Raw genomic sequence first — 8,419 nt, 5'->3', positions numbered from 1 at the left:
TGCTGGAGTACTTGGAGACAGTGTACTGCTGCCTAAAACACTGAAGTACATAAAATTAAAATAGAATTATGGATGGATAGAAGGATGGGTTGGTGACAAATATGGGTTAAAGCAAGTACCGTAAAATGTTAATTGTAGAACCTACGTGGTGGCTACATTGATATTAACTGTAAAATTCAACCTCTCTGTATGTTTGAAAATTTCTGTTAAAAAAAATCTAGGAAAAACTCTTCCAATGTATAAATTAAAAACAAAATAAAACTCTTCAAAACCATTTCACATCCTAAAACCATAAGCAGTATTCTAATATCAGAGTCAGCCAGATCTGAATTCGATTTTAGTATATCTGCTGCTGAAGCAAGTCAGCCAAACCTGAATTCAGTTCTTGGCTCTTTCACTTTCAAAATGTACAACCATGGGAAATTGAGTCCATTTCTTTGAACCTCTGCTTCCTTATTTAAAAAATGATGATGAGATCAATGATCTACTTAATGTAAATAAATCACTTAGTAGTGTCTTGGTGTTCTATTATTCTATTATGTGTATGTCTGACTATAAAAGAAAAACATGTATTTATTAGTGAAATATATAAACAGTGAAAGGAAGCTACAGGTACCTGTGAGTAAACCTGGAATAGTTTTACCAATAATAGACACAAATATTAGCATCTAATAAGCAGATTCAAATGAATGTTTTAATAGGATTTACTACCCAAATATTACAAAAGAAGTGCTGCCTGTATAGACTTGACACATCCTATCTTGGAGATCCTGCTAGTTATCCATGAGATTATAATGAGGAAAAATTAAGTTAATTTCAAAATGAGGTAGGACATTTGGTAACAAGAACTTAATGATCACAAGAAATGAGCTGAAAGTGAAGGTTAAAAAAAAAAAAAGAAAGAAAGACTAGGTCTCTGATGTAGGGAAGCCTGGCTCACTATTATTCTCAAGTTTTGGTAAGAGGGCAGCTGGTTTAAGTGGGTTCTTTGAAAGATAAAAAAAAACGTAAAAAAATTAGTCGGGCAAAATGGTGTAGATAATAGAAGCTTCATTCGTCCCCTCTTGCGAAGGCATCAAAGTAGACACAGAAACACAGAGCAAACAGCAAACAGAGTCACCTGGGGGTCTAGAGGAACAGAAACTTTACAACTTGGGAGAGAAATAAAAAATCACCCTGAAATGGATGGAGTAAGAGGGGGCAAAGAAGCAAGGCTGCCTGGTCCCCAGAAGCTGAATGTGACAGAGGCTATGACAGCTGCAGATGCCTCTTAAAGGGGCTGTGTCCACAAGCATACTTTCATGGTGACCGACCTGTTCGCTCTGAGCACCAGAGCCAGATTGGCTGCTCAGTGGGGCACCAGGGATTTACAGAGGGACACTCAGTTATCAGATGAGGGCCAAAGGCGAGGATTTCTCCCGGGCAGAAGTGCTGACAGTATCCATTGTTCCTCTATTGAGCCCCTCCCAGGCAGTGCTGCCATAGCTGAGAGGTCATTGAACTGGATAACAGAGGTTACAATGCCCGGAGGATTCCCTGAAATTCTGCCTCCCACAACTCTCAGCTCCACCCAGGCCACATCCAGTTGTATCTTCCTTGAGTCCCATGCAACTTGCTGAACAGCACCAAGACTCATACTGGTGGCAGCTGAAGTCGGTTTTTGGTGTGGCTTCTTGAGGGAACTATAAGCATAACATCTGTGGATTGCTTGCTGAATCTTTACAGATGAACCCAGAGGGGCACAGGCTGGGGCTAAACTTGACCTGCAGCTGAACCCCTCTCAGGACTGTGCTACTAGAACCTACTACACAAAGCCACACTAATAAGAATAAGAGACTTAGGAGCTTTGCTGAGTACATAGAAACAGACACAGAAAGGCAGCCAAAATGGGAAGACATAGAAACATAAACCACATGAGAGGACAGAACAGAGATCCAGGAATAATGAAGTCAAGCAATCTAACAGATGCAGAGTTCAAAACACTGGTTATAAAGATGTTCAATGAACTTAGGGGAAGTGTAGATGAACTCAGTGATAACTTTAACAAAGAGATAAAAAAAAACATAAAAATTGAAATGGAAATTATAAAAGAGAACCAGTCAGAAATGAAGAATACATTATCTGAGATAAAGAGTATGTTAGAGGGGATCAACAGAGTGGAAGAAGAAGAGGATCAAAACACCGATATAGAGGATGGGGAAGCCAAGGACACCCGATCAGAATGGGAAGAAAAAAGTAACCAAGAGTCTACGGCCATGCTACCTTGAACTAGCCCAATCTCATCTGATCTAGGAAGCTAAGCTGGGTTGGACCTGGTTAGTACTTGGATGGGAGACCACCCAGGAAGACCAGGTGCTGTAGGCATAAAAAAATAAAATAAAATAAAATAAGGGATTGTAAGCTGACAAGGTTCTTGCAATCTGTGAGGTCAACCAAGGGTTGCCTTGCCTAAAAAAACAAAATAAAAGTAACCAATAATATTATAATAATTTAAGGAGTCTATGGGACACAATTAAAGGTAAAAACATCTTTGTCATAGAGGTACCTGAAGAGGGAGAACAAGAAATTGAATCTGTATTTGAAGAAATAACGATGGAAAACTTCCTTCACCTGGTGAAAGAAATAGACATACAACCCCAGGAAGCTCAGAGAGTCGCCAAAAAAATGAACCCAAAGAAGCCCACATCAAGGCACATCATAATTAAAATACCAAAGGTTAAATACAAAGAGAGAATCTTAAAAGAAGCAAGAGAAAAGTAGTTAGTTACCTTCAAAGGAGCACCTACAAGACTACAAGACCGATTTTTCAAAAGAAACTATGCAGGACAGAAGGGCTTGGCACAAAATATTTGACATGATGAAAATCTAGAATCTACAACCAAAAATACTTTATCCAGCAAAACTATTATTTAGAGACAAAGGACAAATAAAGAGCTTACCAGACAAAAATAAGCTAAAGGAATTCATCAACACCAAGCCAGTATTACAGAAAAGGTTGGAGGGACTTCTTTAAGAAGAAAAAATATGTATCGAAAATGTGAATAAAGAATGGTAATAACTACATATTTATTAACAAGTACCTCAAATGGAAGATAATTAAGTTCTCCAACCAAAAGATAGGGCGGCTGAATGGATAAGAAAGCAATACTCCTACACATGCTGCAAACAAGAGTTTTATTTCAGATTAAAAGACACACACAGACTAAAAGGAAGGGGATGGACCTAGAGGGTATTGCGCTGAATGAAGTAAGGCAAATTGAGAAAGACAAATACCACATGATTTCACATATATATGGAATCTTTAGAACAAGTAAACAACAACAAAAAAATGAAAACAAACCCATAGATATGGAGAATATTTTAAGGGCTACTATACCATGAGAAAGTCGGGAGGTTGGCAGGGTGGCAGTGTGGGGTAGGGATAGTAAAAAGGGCAAAGGGATTAAAAGGTACAAATGGATAAAAACAAAATGGTCATGGATATGTAAAGTGTAGTATAAGAAAAATAGTCAACAATGTTGTAAAAAATATGTAAGGGGAAGAGGGGTACTCGATTTAGTGGGGTGACCACTTCATGAGTTATATAGCTCTCTAATCACTATTCTGTACAATTTAAACTAATATGTTATAGTATGCCAACTATAATAAAAAAAAAACTCATTGAATTGTACAATGTAAATTTGAGCAACTAATTTTCTATTATACTTCAATAAAGCTGAGGGAAAAAAAGTGAAAGAAGTTCCTGCTACTCTGCTACATTTTCCCAGTGACTGACCTTACGTGCGATGACTAAGGATGAGGGAATGAATCCTTCGGGGATTTTAAAAGGAAAGAAATAAGTCTTCCTGTCTTCCACACCTGAGTTCAGAAAACAGTGAGAGATGGAGAGCAAAATGTCTACTTTATTTATTATAAATGCTGGGAGACATGCTGTGGCTTATATATGCAGTCATAATGAACTTCTTAATATGTTATTCTTTAGGAAGATACTTACCCAACAACTGGCACAGTGGGACAATTGAGGGTGTTCACAATGTATACCAGAGCTCACTTCTGCAGAAAAAACAGGTCTCAGAAAGCATCGATCCATACATGCTCAGCATTTTGTCTTCAACTCACTAACCAGAAAAGTCACTCCACCTCTCTTGAGAGGAGTGAGTATAAAGTAGTGAAGAGTGTGCTTTCATGTTTTCCTACAGGGGGACACAGGCTAGAAAGTTTCTGCCTTCTCTGGACCCATGAGGTGCTAGGAATATGGGTTCCACTGACAGCTCTTGTTTTGATTGTCCACTCCTTCATTCCAGATCATTTGCCATGGTTCAAGTCACAGAGTCTACCTTAGGCATGGTTTAAGTGCTTCTTAAATGATTAGTTTATCCTTAAAACCACTCCGAGAGTTATGTAAGATATTTATTTTTTTCTCAATTTCACAAATGAGATATTAGAGGTTAAGAGAGATTGAATGATTTATTGAGTGACACAACTGTAACAGTCTCCTGGATAATGCTTTTATGCAAATTCATTCAACTTTCTACTGCCTCACACATTCACCAGACTTTTTTACTTATTCATTTATGTATTGATTACTTTTTATATATCAGAGGTGGTCTACACACTAATTTATTTTCATATATATTTCAATGCAGAAATCTGTTTTATTGGTGTTTATGCGTTGAATATAGGTTATCAGTTTCTAATAATGAGTTAAACTGTGCTTTGGTTTCACAGATATTGATTTTACACTGTGGTGATTTTTTTATGCTAACACTCTGAGGAATGGAAACATCAAAATATAAAATTTCCAAATTATATTTTAGAAAAAAAGTGCACATTACAGAAAATAAAACACCTCCCAATCCTTTCTATAACATGACCACTGTTATTGTTTTGATGCAGTTCTTTTAGAAACTAACATTTGTTTTCTAGTTGTTTTTCTCTTATGTATCAGGACCTGTGTGAGGCCCTTTCATATTTTTATTTAATTCCTCCTTATAATAATCTCCATGCTGAGCAAAACTTTATTTCAATTCTAAAAATTAATTTTAAATTTAAAGGTGAAAGAAGGAAATTTATATTGACTGTTTTTCATGGAGGTAAATGAAATAATTGTTAAATGACAACTTCTTTCTAGAGAAAATATGACCACATTTCCTGAGAAAAGAACCTTCTGCCATTTTAACCTTCATATTAACTTTTCAATCCTTGACAACCTGGCCCCTTCTACCATTAGCTTACTAAAACTACTCTTGGAAATGTCACCAGTAACTCAGAAGCACCAAATCCCCATAGGCAATTTCCTATATTTATTTTAGTTTACTGCTGGTCTATGGAAATTGGAACTTTTAATCTTTCCTTTCTTGAAATTCTTGCCTTCTTTTTGTTTAGATAAAGGAATCACTCCCTCTTCTACCTCTCTGGTTGCTAGTTATAAGAAATTTTTGTGGTTTGCTTTCTCCCCAACTTGGTTGCTAAATATTAATATTTCTCAAGATTTTTATTAGGCCACTTTTTATGTGATATACTCTCATGGGCTAGCCCATCCATATACCTAACTTATTCTGTAGCTTAAATACTAATGACTCCTAAGTCTATACGTGTATTAAAAGAGAAGATATTTGTTCATTGTAAAAAACTGGAAAATAATATAGAAAGGAAAACAATTAAAATACTCCTATCAGCCAGAGATAACCAGTTACATTTTGGTATTTTATTTTTAAAAGTTCTTTGTCACCGTATGCTTTTATATAGTTTTTAATCATACTGTTTACATATTATTTTAATCATCATAAAGTTGGCTAGTACAGGGTAACATTCCAAAAAACTTTATCCCAACTCTGAAAGCAGGTATTCATAGGTTTTTTTAAAGGTATGCTACAAGAGTATTAGAATTTAATCCACAGTACAACTTCTGAAATTCCTCTTTAGAGCTCTTCATTCTCAATGCCTTCTAATGCTCTCCCTTCGTTTCTTTCTCTTTGGTACCAAGCAGTTCATAAATACTCTCCATATAGCAGTTCCTCTTGCACTGTTTTTCTATTTTTCTGCAAATAAGTAGTTATTCCAGCACCCCACCCAAGCCTTGGAAATAAAAACCTCCAACTTGTTACAGTACTGTCTTACTTATTTTTCTTAACTTTATATAATTTTAAAATGTCTTCATAAACATAATTCTTGGAACAATTTTTCTAAGTTACCAAGTTAATCCTATAACTTCCTAGCTTAAAATCTCTCATTTTAAGATGAAAAATTAAATATCTCTTTCCATCCCAACTTCCCATTGCCTCAGCATTAAATTTCAAACCTTTTGGATAGAGTATAAAGCCCTTCATGACATACACAAAAATGTACCTATCACCTAGCACATGGTTGCATAGTATGAATAAACTTTCCACTTCATAATCTGGTTCCTGTCCTTCTCTCTGCTATTATTTTCTGTCACTCTCACCTGAACTCTGTACTCCAGTATTTCTGAACTACTTTGGATTTCCAAGAAAATGCAATGTTTCTCTTGCCTCTAGTAGTTCTGGAATACTCTTCAGACTCTTTTCTCTCTCCTTGATCCCACTACCCATCTCACCTTATCAATACACTCCATTAAGATTCATCAGAAATATTAGCATCCCCAGAAAGCCCTCCTCTGTTGCTAGCTTCTTACCATATTTATAGTGGACTACCAAGAAAGTTATGATTGTTAAGTATTATAATAACATGAGAATTGCTTATAGTGTAATGGTAATCAACAAAAAAGCCATATGCAGGATGGTATTGATAATATCCTAATCGTATAAAGAAGACCAGATAAAATGCATCAAAATGTCACAAGAGATTATATCTGGATAGTGCTTTATTGAATATTTTTATTTTTTTCTTTATTGTTTTTACTTGTTTAAAAAATGTAGACAATGACCATGCTTTACCTTTTTTAATAAGAAAAAAAAATACATTTTTTAAAAAAAGCTTTGCACAACTCATCCAGCAGAATATTCAAGAATCACATTTTATTCATCTTTGTACCTCTAGAAGCAACTCAGTCAAGCCCTGGCAGAATGGTAAGAACAGAAAAATTAAAGAGAATCTTGGGGCTTATGATTAAGATGGTAGAGTAGGTAAATGCTGTGCTTGCCTCCTCTCATGACCACATCAAATTACAACCATCATTGAGAATCATCTGAAGTATAGCTGAAGAGAAATCCTACAACTGGGGACACATAGAAGAGGCCACCTCGAGACCGGTAGGAGGGGTGGAGGCATAAAGAAGGCTGTTCCCACAACCGTGTGTGGTGGATAAGAATCAGGAGGGTTATCTAAGCTGTGGAAGTTCCCTCAGAGGAGCTAGGAATCCCGGCCCCACCATTGGGCTCTCCAGCCCTCAGTTCCAGTGCCGGGAATAGAAGCCCCCACAACTTCTGGCTGTGAAAAACAGTGGAGCTTATGGTTGAGTGAGGCAGAGGGCTGCTGGACTCACAAACATTCCTCTTAAGGGGATAATGAATAGACTTACTCAGTGGTAGACTCACTCACTCTGAGCTCCAGTGCTGGAACAGCAGCTCAAAAAGTGCCAGTGACATATGGGGAAAAACTGAGTTGTCTGGCTTCAGGATGAGGGCTGGAGCGGCAGCTTTTTCCAAGATAGAAGTGTTGGCAAAGGGTATAGTTCCATGCTCAGCCCTGCTTTGCCCAGCTTGCAGACCCAGGCGGGTGCCATATCTGAGACTTCATCAATGTAGCTAACAGCTTTCACTGCACCCTGGTGATTCCTTGAGGCCCTGTCCCTCCCAATGTGCAGATCCAGACAAGTTGCTTCCAGTGAATTTTCCATACCAACTGCCTGTCTTGGCTTATGCTGAGGACTTTCCTAAAATCTCTGAAAGGTTCACAAACCCTAAACAAGCAGCATCTGGCCTCAGTGTGTCCATACCTCTTGCTGAACATCCTCAAGCCCAGCACTAGTGACAGTTGGCCTCAGATCGTGGTTTGGCCTCTTGAGGCACTTCCAAGCCAAGTGTGGATGGCGGCGATCTGCGAATTGCTTGGTGGCTCATGACTGGTGGTCCTGGGCAGAGCACAGGCTGTGGCCAAACCTCCCAGGAGGCCCCACAGCCTGCATGCCCAGTGCAGTGGCCAGCATCAGTCTGAGCTGGAGCACCACATTCAAAGGCAGCACATTCAAAGGGCAGACTGCATAGACACCACAGCCCTGCTAAAGTGAATCTTGCTATGTAGAGTCAGCCCCTGCATGACAACTCCTTCACTGTAGTCACGGCCTGTCCTCACAACCAATCAGCCTGAGGGGCACTCCCTCTCAGTAATGAGCAAATAGCAATCAAGGCTCAACTACAATAGGAGAGCATGCACAACCCATTCAAGGGAAACATCTGGACTACCTGGCTCAGGTGACCAGGGAGACTGGGCCACTGGA

The 8,419-nt window shown here is 38.2% G+C and overlaps 1 pseudogene; it reads left to right on the top strand.

The window, feature by feature from the left end:
* The first annotated feature begins 2,245 nt into the window (after window positions 1–2,245).
* Window positions 2,246–2,364, top strand: LOC111729846 (annotated as a pseudogene).
* Window positions 2,365–8,419: the final 6,055 nt, after the last annotated feature.

Source organism: Pteropus vampyrus, unplaced genomic scaffold (genome assembly GCF_000151845.1).
Source record: "Pteropus vampyrus isolate Shadow unplaced genomic scaffold, Pvam_2.0 Scaffold284, whole genome shotgun sequence".
NCBI classification, from domain to species: domain Eukaryota; kingdom Metazoa; phylum Chordata; class Mammalia; order Chiroptera; family Pteropodidae; genus Pteropus; species Pteropus vampyrus.
The sequence above is the reverse complement of the archived record's forward strand: the minus strand, read 5'-3'. Positions and strand labels throughout refer to the sequence as shown.